This window comes from Macaca fascicularis, chromosome 6 (assembly GCF_037993035.2).
Source record: "Macaca fascicularis isolate 582-1 chromosome 6, T2T-MFA8v1.1".
Lineage (NCBI taxonomy): Eukaryota > Metazoa > Chordata > Mammalia > Primates > Cercopithecidae > Macaca > Macaca fascicularis.
In genome coordinates, this window is record NC_088380.1 from 35501272 (window position 1) to 35512174 (window position 10903).

General features: G+C 41.6%; 1 protein-coding gene across 3 annotated transcripts in view; it reads right to left on the bottom strand.

Annotated features, from left to right (window-relative positions):
• PRLR (prolactin receptor) overlaps positions 1–1445 on the bottom strand; it is a 165814-nt gene extending 164369 nt beyond the window's left edge. For all 3 annotated transcript variants that reach the window (XM_005556707.5, XM_005556706.5, XM_005556704.5), the window contains exon 1: positions 1238–1445. The gene's annotated coding sequence lies outside the window, so the exon portion shown is untranslated. The remainder of the gene's footprint in view (positions 1–1237) is intronic.
• Between the last annotated feature and the right edge of the window lie 9458 nt (positions 1446–10903).

A 10903-nucleotide genomic window follows, 5' to 3' on the forward strand; every position in this document is an offset into this window, starting at 1 on the left:
TTTTTAAGAACCACTGAAATTAATATTTTCATCTGCTCCTCTCTTGCACTATGCAGCACTTCCACCCCATTAAGCATTTATATATGTAAATAATTAATTACCTAAACTTTGCAGGAAAAAATCGAAGCCCAGAGAGGGTAAGTATCTTGCCCAAGTTTGCACAGCCGATGGTCAGGATTGGGATTAGCAGCACTTCCCTGGTCAAGTGAAGCACGATTTCAGGTGGGAAATCTTTGCCAGTCAACTTGACAAATGAAGACAAAGTGATCCCTCCTGATTAATAATAATGTTTTGCAACCATTTTCAAGTCCGGTCATAGAATCCCCTATGTTGCTTGTTCTTCGGGCAGTGTGGGTTGCTTCCTCAGGATACAGGTAGAGGTCACTAAAAGGATAGTTTTCTACTCAAAGAGCCAGGACTCCAGCCCTTGCCTTCCCCTGCCGCAGCACTCGGGCCGGCCCTCCAGTTACCTGAGTTTGCCTGACTTTAACCAACTCCCCGTCCCTTCCCTCCTCCCTCCTCCAGCGGGCTCTCCTTCCAGCTTCCTCCCGGGCTGCAATTCCTCTGCCTAGGTCCGTCTGCCTCCGTCCAGCTCCGGCTTCCGGCCCAGAGGCTGCTCACCTGCCCCTACCCCTGCTGACTTTTGGGAGGAGCAACACCTTTCGGGTCAGCGTTGCTAACCCTAAACTTTCCCCGCCCGATGCCCGCGAGGCTGCTGCGGCGGCGGCTGCTGGTGGGAGAGTCCCGAGTCCGGCTGTCAGCACATCACCTGTCTGCGCCCCTTCCCCCTCCCTGCCCTTTTTTCCTTTTCTTTTTATTTTGACGCAAATAATTTATATTCTGAGAATCCCACAATCAACGCCGAAACTCATCCCACAATCAACGCCGAAACTCATGCCCAAGGATGCAGGTGAAGATGCCTTTGACAAAGACGAATGCGAGCCGAGTGCAGTTTGTAAAAGCTGGGGTTGGGGGCAGTGGTGGAGGCAAAGCACCTTAAGAGTATTTTTTAGCCCCTCTGAGAAGGGACATCCGGGCGGAAAGCGGGCGGATCCTGGGCTTCCCTGCCGGCTGCGACTCTGGCTCCCGGCTGGTGTTCTCTCCAGTAGCCCGCGCTGGCGGCCACCGCGCTTCCCTTCCGCACGCGGGCCTCGAACCCGCAGCCCGGACAGCGGCCGCCCGCGCCGCCCCTGCCGCGCGCCGTTGGAGGCGGCCTCAGCTCGCCATGGGTACTCACTTTTGCCGGGGAGCAAAGTCTGCCAAATCAGTCGATGAGCACTTCCTGCACGAGGAGGTGAAGCTCCATTGTGTGGAAAGCTGTTTCGCGAACGGTCGGTAAAATCCAGAAAGAGGGAGAATGAGTGAGTAAGGCAGAAAGCCCAGCCCAGAAAACCGGCGTCTGGGGATTTCAGCCTCCGCTCCACTGTCCCTAGCCCGGTGGCTCTGTGAGAAGAAGCTCAACTCCGTGCACTTGTTCACTCTTTCTTCATGAGAGGAGGAGTCAGTGTTGCAACATTTATGTTCCTTGCTGGAGGCAAAACAGTGATTTTCTTCAGCATGCAAAACGTCCAGAGCCTGCCAGTTTTACAAGGCGACGGAGGTAGTTGGCGGAGCTAGAATCCTGCGAAGACGTGAAGAAACAACTGATTTCCCCCAGATCGGTTTTGCATGATTAGGGTCACACGTCTTTGAGACTGTACCAGAAAATAGACAAAACAATAATAAAAATGACTTAGTGAGTTGAAAGACCTCAAAGATGATATTTTTCCAGGCAGCCAAGATGTGGAGTGTCTCCGTGTCAAATTTCTTTCCTTATTTCTGAGTAACATTGAACAGCAGCTTGACAACAGTTGAGAGGTTCTCCAGGGATTTGAATTGCACCTTGCCTGAGGAGTCAGATAGAAAGGAGCAAAAGAAGATAGTGACCTAAGAAGGTTTTTCTTTCTTTCTTTTTCTTTTTTTTAATACCCAAAGCGCAAACTTCCAGGGTGCTGTGTTTATTATCTGCCATATGAATATAATACATAAACATTGGTGGTGCCTAAATAGCCCCACTTCTGTGTTTTCCACAAATAAAGAATTGATCTTTTCTAACGGGCTGCATGTTGTTCTGAGTTTTCTTTTCCTTGAAACCACACACAACCGCCTTTTCTCTTGCAAAAACAAAAACCCCACATTTAACAGTACTGAAACAAATAGTAGCAGCTGCCTGAATCAAATAGTTATTTCTGGCTATGTATGTTACTGGTGTCATTTGATGCCATAATAATTAACGCATCCGATTATTACACAACCCAGAGGGCCACCGAGGAATATTTTAAAAAAAGGTTTGTGAGTTTTGTTGTTGTTGTTGTTGTTGAGATGGGGTCTCGCTCTGTCGTTCAGGCTGGATTGCAGTGGTACAATCTTGGCTCACTGGAACCTCCTCCTCCCGGATTCAAGCAATTATCCTGCCTCAGCCTCCCAAGTAGGTGGGATTACAGGTGCATGCCACCACGTCCGGCTAATTTTTTGTATTTTTAGTAGAGATGGGGTTTCACCATGTTAGCCAGGATGGTCTCGATCTCCTGACCTCATGATCTGCCCACCTCGGCCTCCCAAAGTGCTGGGATTACAGGTGTGAGCCACCGCACCTGGCTGTTTTTTTTTTTTTTTAAAGTTATTGAAACATGAGGCTTTCCCCTTTGAAATCACAGTTAGCAGTGGGCATTTGCCAAACCACAGGAAGCCATTGAAAATCCCATGATGCTTTGGTGATCCTTTTGGACTGGAATCCCAGAAGCAACTGCATGGGCATAATAACCTAATGCTTCCCAATCAAGAACACGTCCTTGTACAATTAAAACATAGACTCCAGCTGGTTCTATTAGCTAATGGGAGATGCGTCTTTCACGTGCAGACTGCACATGCTTCCTCTGATGATTAGGGTATATTTACTTTCACTCATGGGTGTTCATGAAGGTACGCAACTTCTATTTATTTTCAGAACCACTGGGCGACATGAGATCCTCAGTGGCAGAATATTTCTATATGACCTTTGCAAAGCAAAGGGTCACTCAGTTCTACAAGAGTTGTTCTAATTAGACTATTTTAACAGTGAAATAGAAAATCACTCTGGGTAACTCCAGACTGTCAGCTTTTAGAAGACAGGGACTTGGCTTTTCCTCCTAGTGGTTCCCACTCAGCTACAGGCAGCTCGGCTTGTCTGTACTCCTAGCTTGCAGATTGGTCATTGCGTGGCTAATCCATACCTGGCTGGTAAGAAGGGCAGGGCTGACTCTCTGCTTTGTTGTGTAGCACACGGGCACTGTCACAAAGCCACGGGTACTCATGGTCAGTGAATTACCTTGCCCCAGCTTTCCTGAGATGATGAAATCCGCAGTGAGCCTCTACATTTTCCCTTTCTACCCCACAGTGGTTCTGTTACTATCTCCTCTCTATGCACTGATATGCTCCAGCTTCTTTACTGATGTCCTCCTCTAGTTCATCTCTACATCTCTGTCTTAATGGACGTGTTCATCCTTCTTTCCAAGCTGACTCCCCCAGCTGAGTCTTGGACCCCATATCCGTTTACTACCTTCAAGACCTTGCTTCTCAACCTGATGCAGAGGAAGAGCCCAGCACTGGCACAGGGTTGGGTCCTTGCTATTCTTGGTTTCTCACTGTAAATTGGACACAGTAACACATGCCTCAAAAATCCAGTCAAAAGAATAATAATGGTGATAGCATATGTAAAATGCCTGCCATCTAACAAATTCTAGAAACATCAAGTTCCTTTTTTCCCTTCCCCTTTCCTCTACCTTTCTTGCATATTTAATCTTTTCTGCCCCACAGGCTTCTTTATCTCAACCTACAACTTCCTACATCTTCTTTGACCCTTCTGACGGCTTTACAATTTAATTCACTCGTTTCTTTACCTGCCAAACTTAGTGAAAGAATGACTTACACACACCAGCTTTCCTGACTTATTACCCTCTCAATGCCTTAACTCACTGGTTCTCAACCTTGGCTGTGAACAGGAATCACCTGAGTGTTTAAAATGTACTGTGTCTGGGTGTCACTTGCAGAGCTAATGCAGGAGGTTTAGAATGGAGCTCTGACTTCTCTCTTTTTACAAAAATGCACAGGCAGGGTGGAAAATGGCTCCCTTGAATCCCTTCGCACCTGGCTTTCACCACTACCACTCACTGGCTGCTCTCTGGGAGGGCCCTGCAGGCCTTTCTGCAGCATTGGGCTTTGATTCACTTCCTCCTCTTGAAGTTCTCACGCCTTGGCTTCCAGGCCTCTGCCCTCCTTTGGCTCCCTTCTGTCTGTGGCATTCCTCTGTTGGTTTCTGCTGTTGCTCCTTTTCTCTCTCCTCCTCCTCAAATAGGGAACGTTTTGTCATTGCTGCTTCATTTTTATTCTTTGAGAACCACATTTCTTTTCTTTTTCTTTTTCTTTTTTTTTTTTTTGGTTTTAAGGAGTGGAGAGGTTAACAGGCAAGAAGGAGCAAGAAGGAAAGGGAGAAGGTAGAAAGAAGCAGCTTCCCTGTACAGAGACGGCGGGGTGGGGGGCGGGGAGAGGCTCCAAAGCCGAAAGAGGAAGTCCCCACTTGCTGCAGATACCAGCCAGGTATATACGCAGAGGCTGGAGGAGGCAGTGTTTGATTTGCACAGGGCTCAGGACTAGGCATGTCATTCAGGTAGCCCATGAAAGAGCTGGCCTTCCCACCCTAGTCTTTTAATATGCAAATGTGGGGCGCCATGATGCTCTACACAGGTAGAGATATGTGGGGGCGGCCATGTTGCCAGCAACATGTGGGGCAAAGGCAAGAAGGCCCTAGGAATCGCCATGTTTGGGTGAACCCAGTTTCTAATGGTCTGCATTTGTATATCAAAGGTTACCAGCCTGGCTCTAAAAGCCGGGGCTTTACAAGAAGCTTTTCTGGAGATACTTTAAAAAACGAAAACTTCCCAAGGGCCCCTTTTCCTCCCTATCTGCCTAAAATAATGTCTTAATAACTCCTACCACATTGCTCCCTGTGGCGATATCACACTAACTGCTGTTAGGGGGTTTTGGGCGAGGACTCTTTCTGGCTAATTCCGGCTGAAAAGGGGCCTCTAATGGGGAACAGCAGCTAGGGCTCCTCTTGGGGTCAACTTAAGGGTCCTCAGAAGAATGGCGTGTCCATATGTGGGAGAACTACGTTTCTTTCTTTAGGAAAAAAATAGAAAACTAAAAATATCCAAAGAATCAAAAACCCAAATCCTAGCACTGTTTAAAAGAAATCTACGTCTTTATCTATAAAGTAAAACATAGTACTTCCAAATCACACATTCTTCTTCCTTCATCTGATCCCATCTCGGAGGTAACCACCATTGACATATTGGTGATTGTCTCCTTTTTTATATGTGTATATAGTCATGTCTCTGTATGCACATGCAAATATTTTAAAAATTCAAAATGCAATAATTTCTGTGACTTTTCTTTTTTAAGCTTAATGAAATCACATATTCTGGGTAACTATGTATAGGTTTACTCCATTTTTTTTGTGATGGTTACATAGTTTGTAATTTATTCTACCATTCTTCCATTATTAGGTCTTTAGTAATTCCAGCTTTTTATTGTAAGAAGTGCTGCTACGATTGTCTTTGCCTGGACCTTAGGATAGATACTTAGAATGGCCTGGTTGGCAGGCATGTTGGCTCACGCCTGCCTGTAATCCCAGCACTTTGGGAGGCCAAGGCAGGGGAATCACCTGAGGTCAGGAGTTTGAGACCAGCTTGCCCAACATGGCGAAACTCTCTCTCTAGTAAAAATATGAAAATTAGCCGGGCGTGGTGGTGCATACCTGTAGCCCCAGCTGCTAGGGAGGCTGAGGCCAGAGGATCACTTGATCCTGGGAAGCAGAGGTTGCAGTGAGCCATGGCACTCCAGCATGGGCAACAGATTGAGACTGTGTCTCAAAGTAAATAAATAAATAAATAAAATTAAAAATTAAAAAATAAATAAATGGCCTGGTTGGTTCAAAGAGAACGAACATTAAAATTTTGATAGCTACCAAATTGCTATCCAAATATGTTGTCGGAGAAAGCCCTAGAAATGAGATCACTGAGTCACAGGGTAGGAACATTTTAAATTTTCATATATACCTCCAAATTTTATCCACAAATGTTTATGAGTGTCCACTCTTACCAAGGATGTTTACTCACATTTTTGCTAGCACTGGACTTTATCAATCTTATCTTGCCAGTCTGATAAGCAAAATATGATAGCTCATTGTTGTTCTAATTCACAGTGTTCTGGTTGCTTTCAAGGTTGAGTTCATGTGCTTATTATATTTTGGCTTTTTCTGTTATGTTGTGGCCGTTCCATCCTATGCCTATTTTTCTTTTGCGATATTCTTTTTTTTTTTTTTTTTTTGAGATGGAGTCTTGCACTGTCACCTGGGCTGGAGTGCGGCAGCATGATCTCGGCTCACTGCAACCTCCACCTTCCAGGTTCAAGCAATTTTCCTGCCTCAACCTTCCGAGTAGCTGGGATTACAGGCACCCGCCACCATGCCCAGCTATTTTTCATGTGTTTTAAGTAGACACAGGGTTTCACCATGTTGGCCAGGCTGATCTTGAACTCCTGACCTCGTGATTCACCCACCTCATTCAACTCCCAAAGTGCTGGGATTACAGGTGTGAGTCACCTCACTCGGCCCATATATATATATATATATATATATATATATATATATATAATATATATATATATTTTTTTCCCCGAGATGGAGTCTTGCTGTTGCCCAGGCTGGAGTGCAGTGGTGCAATCTCGGCTCACTGCAAGCTCCACCTCCTAGGTTCATGCCATTCTCCTGCCTCAGCCTCCTGAGCAGCTGGGACTACAGGTGCCCGCCACCACGTCTGGCTAATTTTTTGTATTTTTAGTAGAGACGGGGTTTCACTGTGTTAGCCAGGATGGTCTCGATCTCCTGACCTCATGATCCATCCGCCTTGGCCTCCCAAAGTGCTGGGATTACAGGCATGAGTCACCGTGCCCAGCTTCCATATCTTTTAAAATTAATTTTTGGCATCTCTTTTATTATTAAACATACTAACACTTTGTTCAATGTATAGCAAACATTTGTGGCTGTCATGCTTCCTTTGATATTGTTAATGGACTGTTTCGTTGTATAAAAGTTTTTAATTTTCATGTACTCAAATCTGTCAATTATTTTCTATTACAGCTTTTGGGTTTTTTGTTTTGCTTCTTTGCAATTAACACTGTAAAATTTTTTTAAATAGATCTTTAATTATTATATAAGATGGACAGTTAATTTTCTCCTGAATTTTATTTTTAATTTTACCTCTTATAGAAAAATTCATAATTTCTCCACTGATTTCTAGTGTCACATATCATGTGTTACATTTTGATATATATTTATATGGATTTGGGACACTACTCTGTTTCTTTGAGATGCCTATTTATATGCCGAAAAATATACAGTTTTGTTTACTGTAACTGTAAAAACAGAAAGTTTCTTGGTAAGGCCACTATATTTATTTTTTCATAAAATTTTAGGGTAAATTTGTTCAATTCAAAGCCTTTTTTTGGCATTACATTACATTTATATATTAATTTGAGAAAAACTGATATTGTTAGGACATTAATTCTTCCCATCCAGGAAATATGTCTATTTATGTCTTTTTAAAAGTATCCCTCAATTTTTAAAATGTAATCTTATATCATTATAATATTTTTGCACAATAATTTGTGTAATCATTCTATATTATGAACATTTAGGTTGTTCCCAAATTTTTACTCTCATAAATAATGCTGTAATCAACATAGTTATGGGAAGTGTAGAAAAAAATTTTGCCTTTGGGGAATTAATTTCCTTTGTCTAAAATACCAGGTGAGGCCCAACTAGGTCAAAGAGCAGGCACTTGTTTATGGGCCTTGAGATATAAAAGCTTATTATTATCTTTTTATGGCTTCAACTGTTAGTGTTCTGTCTGTTACACTCTACTTCCAATTAGGAACAAAGTCTTTAAATATTTTTGTCCTTTCCACTGTTATTGCCTCAATTTGTCCCTTCATCATTTTTTACTTCTTCCTCTTCAATAGCCCCCTGGCTGGACTCATCTTCACCAGTCTTGCCTACATCAAACTCAAATGCTTTCATGGTAAACCTGATTACGTTAATCCCTGAATTAAAAATTTTTAATGGCATCTACTTCCCACAGAATAAAGTTAGAACATCTTTACTCCTGCTGTTTTCATTGGGCTTTAGAGTAGTAGCTCAATACATATCTACAGTGTGTTTGAACCCATCCTCTCTTCTTGGAATGTTATTTCCCACCCCTCATCTAAAAACCTTACCCATTCTTGATCTTCAGACCCGACGGTACTTTCTTCTTAAAGCCTTGCCTGATCACTCCAACTCTGAAAGCACTGTGCTTGCTTCTGTCATATAGCACTTGCAAATGGGTTTATAATACAGCTGCTTTGTTCTACCTCCAAAGGTCATTGTGAGGCTGATATGAGTTGACATGTGGTTAATTATAAACCATGTGTAAATAGAAGGCACTGCTATTATTAGACAACGTGTCCATCCTTCTAAGAAAGCCCACACTGGTGGATAAGCAGTGACGTAAGTACAATCAGCTTTTATGAGCATGGGAATGGGAATCATTTGCTCCATGGGAAGATGCTAAGAGAGCTGGCCTATTGACTGATAAGAATTCATGTCTCCCAAACCCAAAGAGGGAAAACTGAGTCTGCTGAATCAAATGCAGCAGTTATTAGTCTCTGTATTAGCTGCGTGGATGTCTTCGGGCTACTGTGGTCTGAGTCCTGCTATTCGAAGTATAGTCTTTGGGCCAGGTGCATTGATGTCATACTAATTATCATTTTAACCCTAGGCATAGCCTACGAGTGAACCCAGAAGGGAATAGAGTGAATTCACTTAGTAATTAGTTTAAACTAAAACAAATGATTTTGACTTATTAGATTATGATTAGTCATAATCTTATTAGAAATGCAAGATCTCAGACCCCATCCCTACTTTCTGAATCAGACTTTGTATTTTTTCTTTAATTTATGAAGAACATAAATTTATTTCTCACAGTCCTGGAGACTGGGAAGTCCAAGATCAAGGTGCCAGCATTTGGTCTGGTGAGAGACTTCCTGCTGCATCAGACTTTATATTTTAACAAGATCCCTAGGTAGTTCATACGTACATTAAATTTTGAAGAATTATTTTCTAGAGAAGTGACCTCCAAAGTTTTCTGTTTATCATTTCAGCAGTAAAATCATTTTTAGCATGCCTTCCCAAATACATATGTATTTTTAGTCATAAATTTTATATATGTACTACTGTATTATAAATGAATGAAAGTAGAAATTTTAAAACAATGAAATAAGATGAAACAAAAATTTGACCATGGAATCCTACACAGCCATAAAAACCCCAAATCATGTCCTTAGCAGTAAGATGGATGCCGATGGAAGCCATTATCCTAAGCAAATTAATCCAGGAACAGAAAACCAAATACCTCATGTTCTCTATTATAAGTGGGAGTTAAACTTTGAGTATGCACGGATGTAAAGACAGGAACAATAGACACTGAGGAATTCTAAAAGGGAAGGGAAGGAGGGTGGCAAGGACTGAAAACTACCTATTGGGTACTGTGCTCATTGGATGACATGATCATTCATACCCCAAACCTCAGTATCATGCAATACATCCATGTAACAAACCTGTGTATGTACCCCCAATCTAAAATAAAAGTCAAAATTATTTAAAATAAAATATAAAATAATTTTATTTTTAACAGTATAAAACCATTTATTCTGAAATTATTAATTATCAAAATTTAAATGAGAATAGTGTGATTAAGTATGCTTTTTTTAAAAAAAAGATGTTGGCGTAACACTTTGAGACACAGTTTATGAAGATCTGGTTCTAAGTTTAGTTTATTTTTAGTTTTTAGTTTTACACCTATTATGACTGAAAAATACACTACATGAAAAGTGGTAGAAATTTTCTTTTTGTTCAGCAAAACTTACTCACTTTTTGTAAGTGAATGTTTTTAGGGTGTAACTTTCTGTAAAATTTATACTCGGTGTATAGCTCTAGGAGCTTTGACAAATGCAAGAAGTCACATAACCATCACAATCTAGATGTAGAATGGTTTCATTATCCCCGCACCCGACCCCCCAAATATGCTCTGCTTCTATGTAGCCAAACACTGTGCCCACCCTGTCCCCTGGCAACAACTGACCTGTTCTCTATCCATATAGTTTCCCTTTTCCAGACTGCCATGTAAGTGGAATTGTACAGTATGTAGCATTCTTTCACTCAGCATCATGCATTTGAGATTTATACTTTGGAAACAATTATTGTTTTGTAAAAGGAAATGGACAACTCATTATTTAATCCAACAACTTTTTTACTACTTCGTCATGAAATAAACAAGAAACTTCTGTGTGGTACCAGATATTTTCATACTCACTCCCTATTTTGTTAAGTTTCATATTCTAAAGGTCTTGCTTTTATAAAATAAACTACATTGATGGAAACCTGTAGCACATAAATGGCAATCAACCAGTGGAGGTACCATGGCAACCCCTGTGTGTTTGCTGAACTCTTTCTGATTCTGGAGATGATCTTGTGTAGTTTCCGGAACTTGTGTTGAGCTAATTTGAGAACTCAGTGAAGGCACTATTGTCAATCTAAATATCAGTAAAGATTAGTTTCTTTCTTTCTTAGAAAAAAAAAAGAAATGCTAAATATCGGTAAAGATTAGTTTCTTTCTTAGAAAAGAAAAATACCCCAAATAACTATTATATTATTTTCATTCTTCGACTCACTGGATCATCTTGTATACCTACGTATATACTTCTTTCGTGGAGAGCTTTGCTTTCGAGC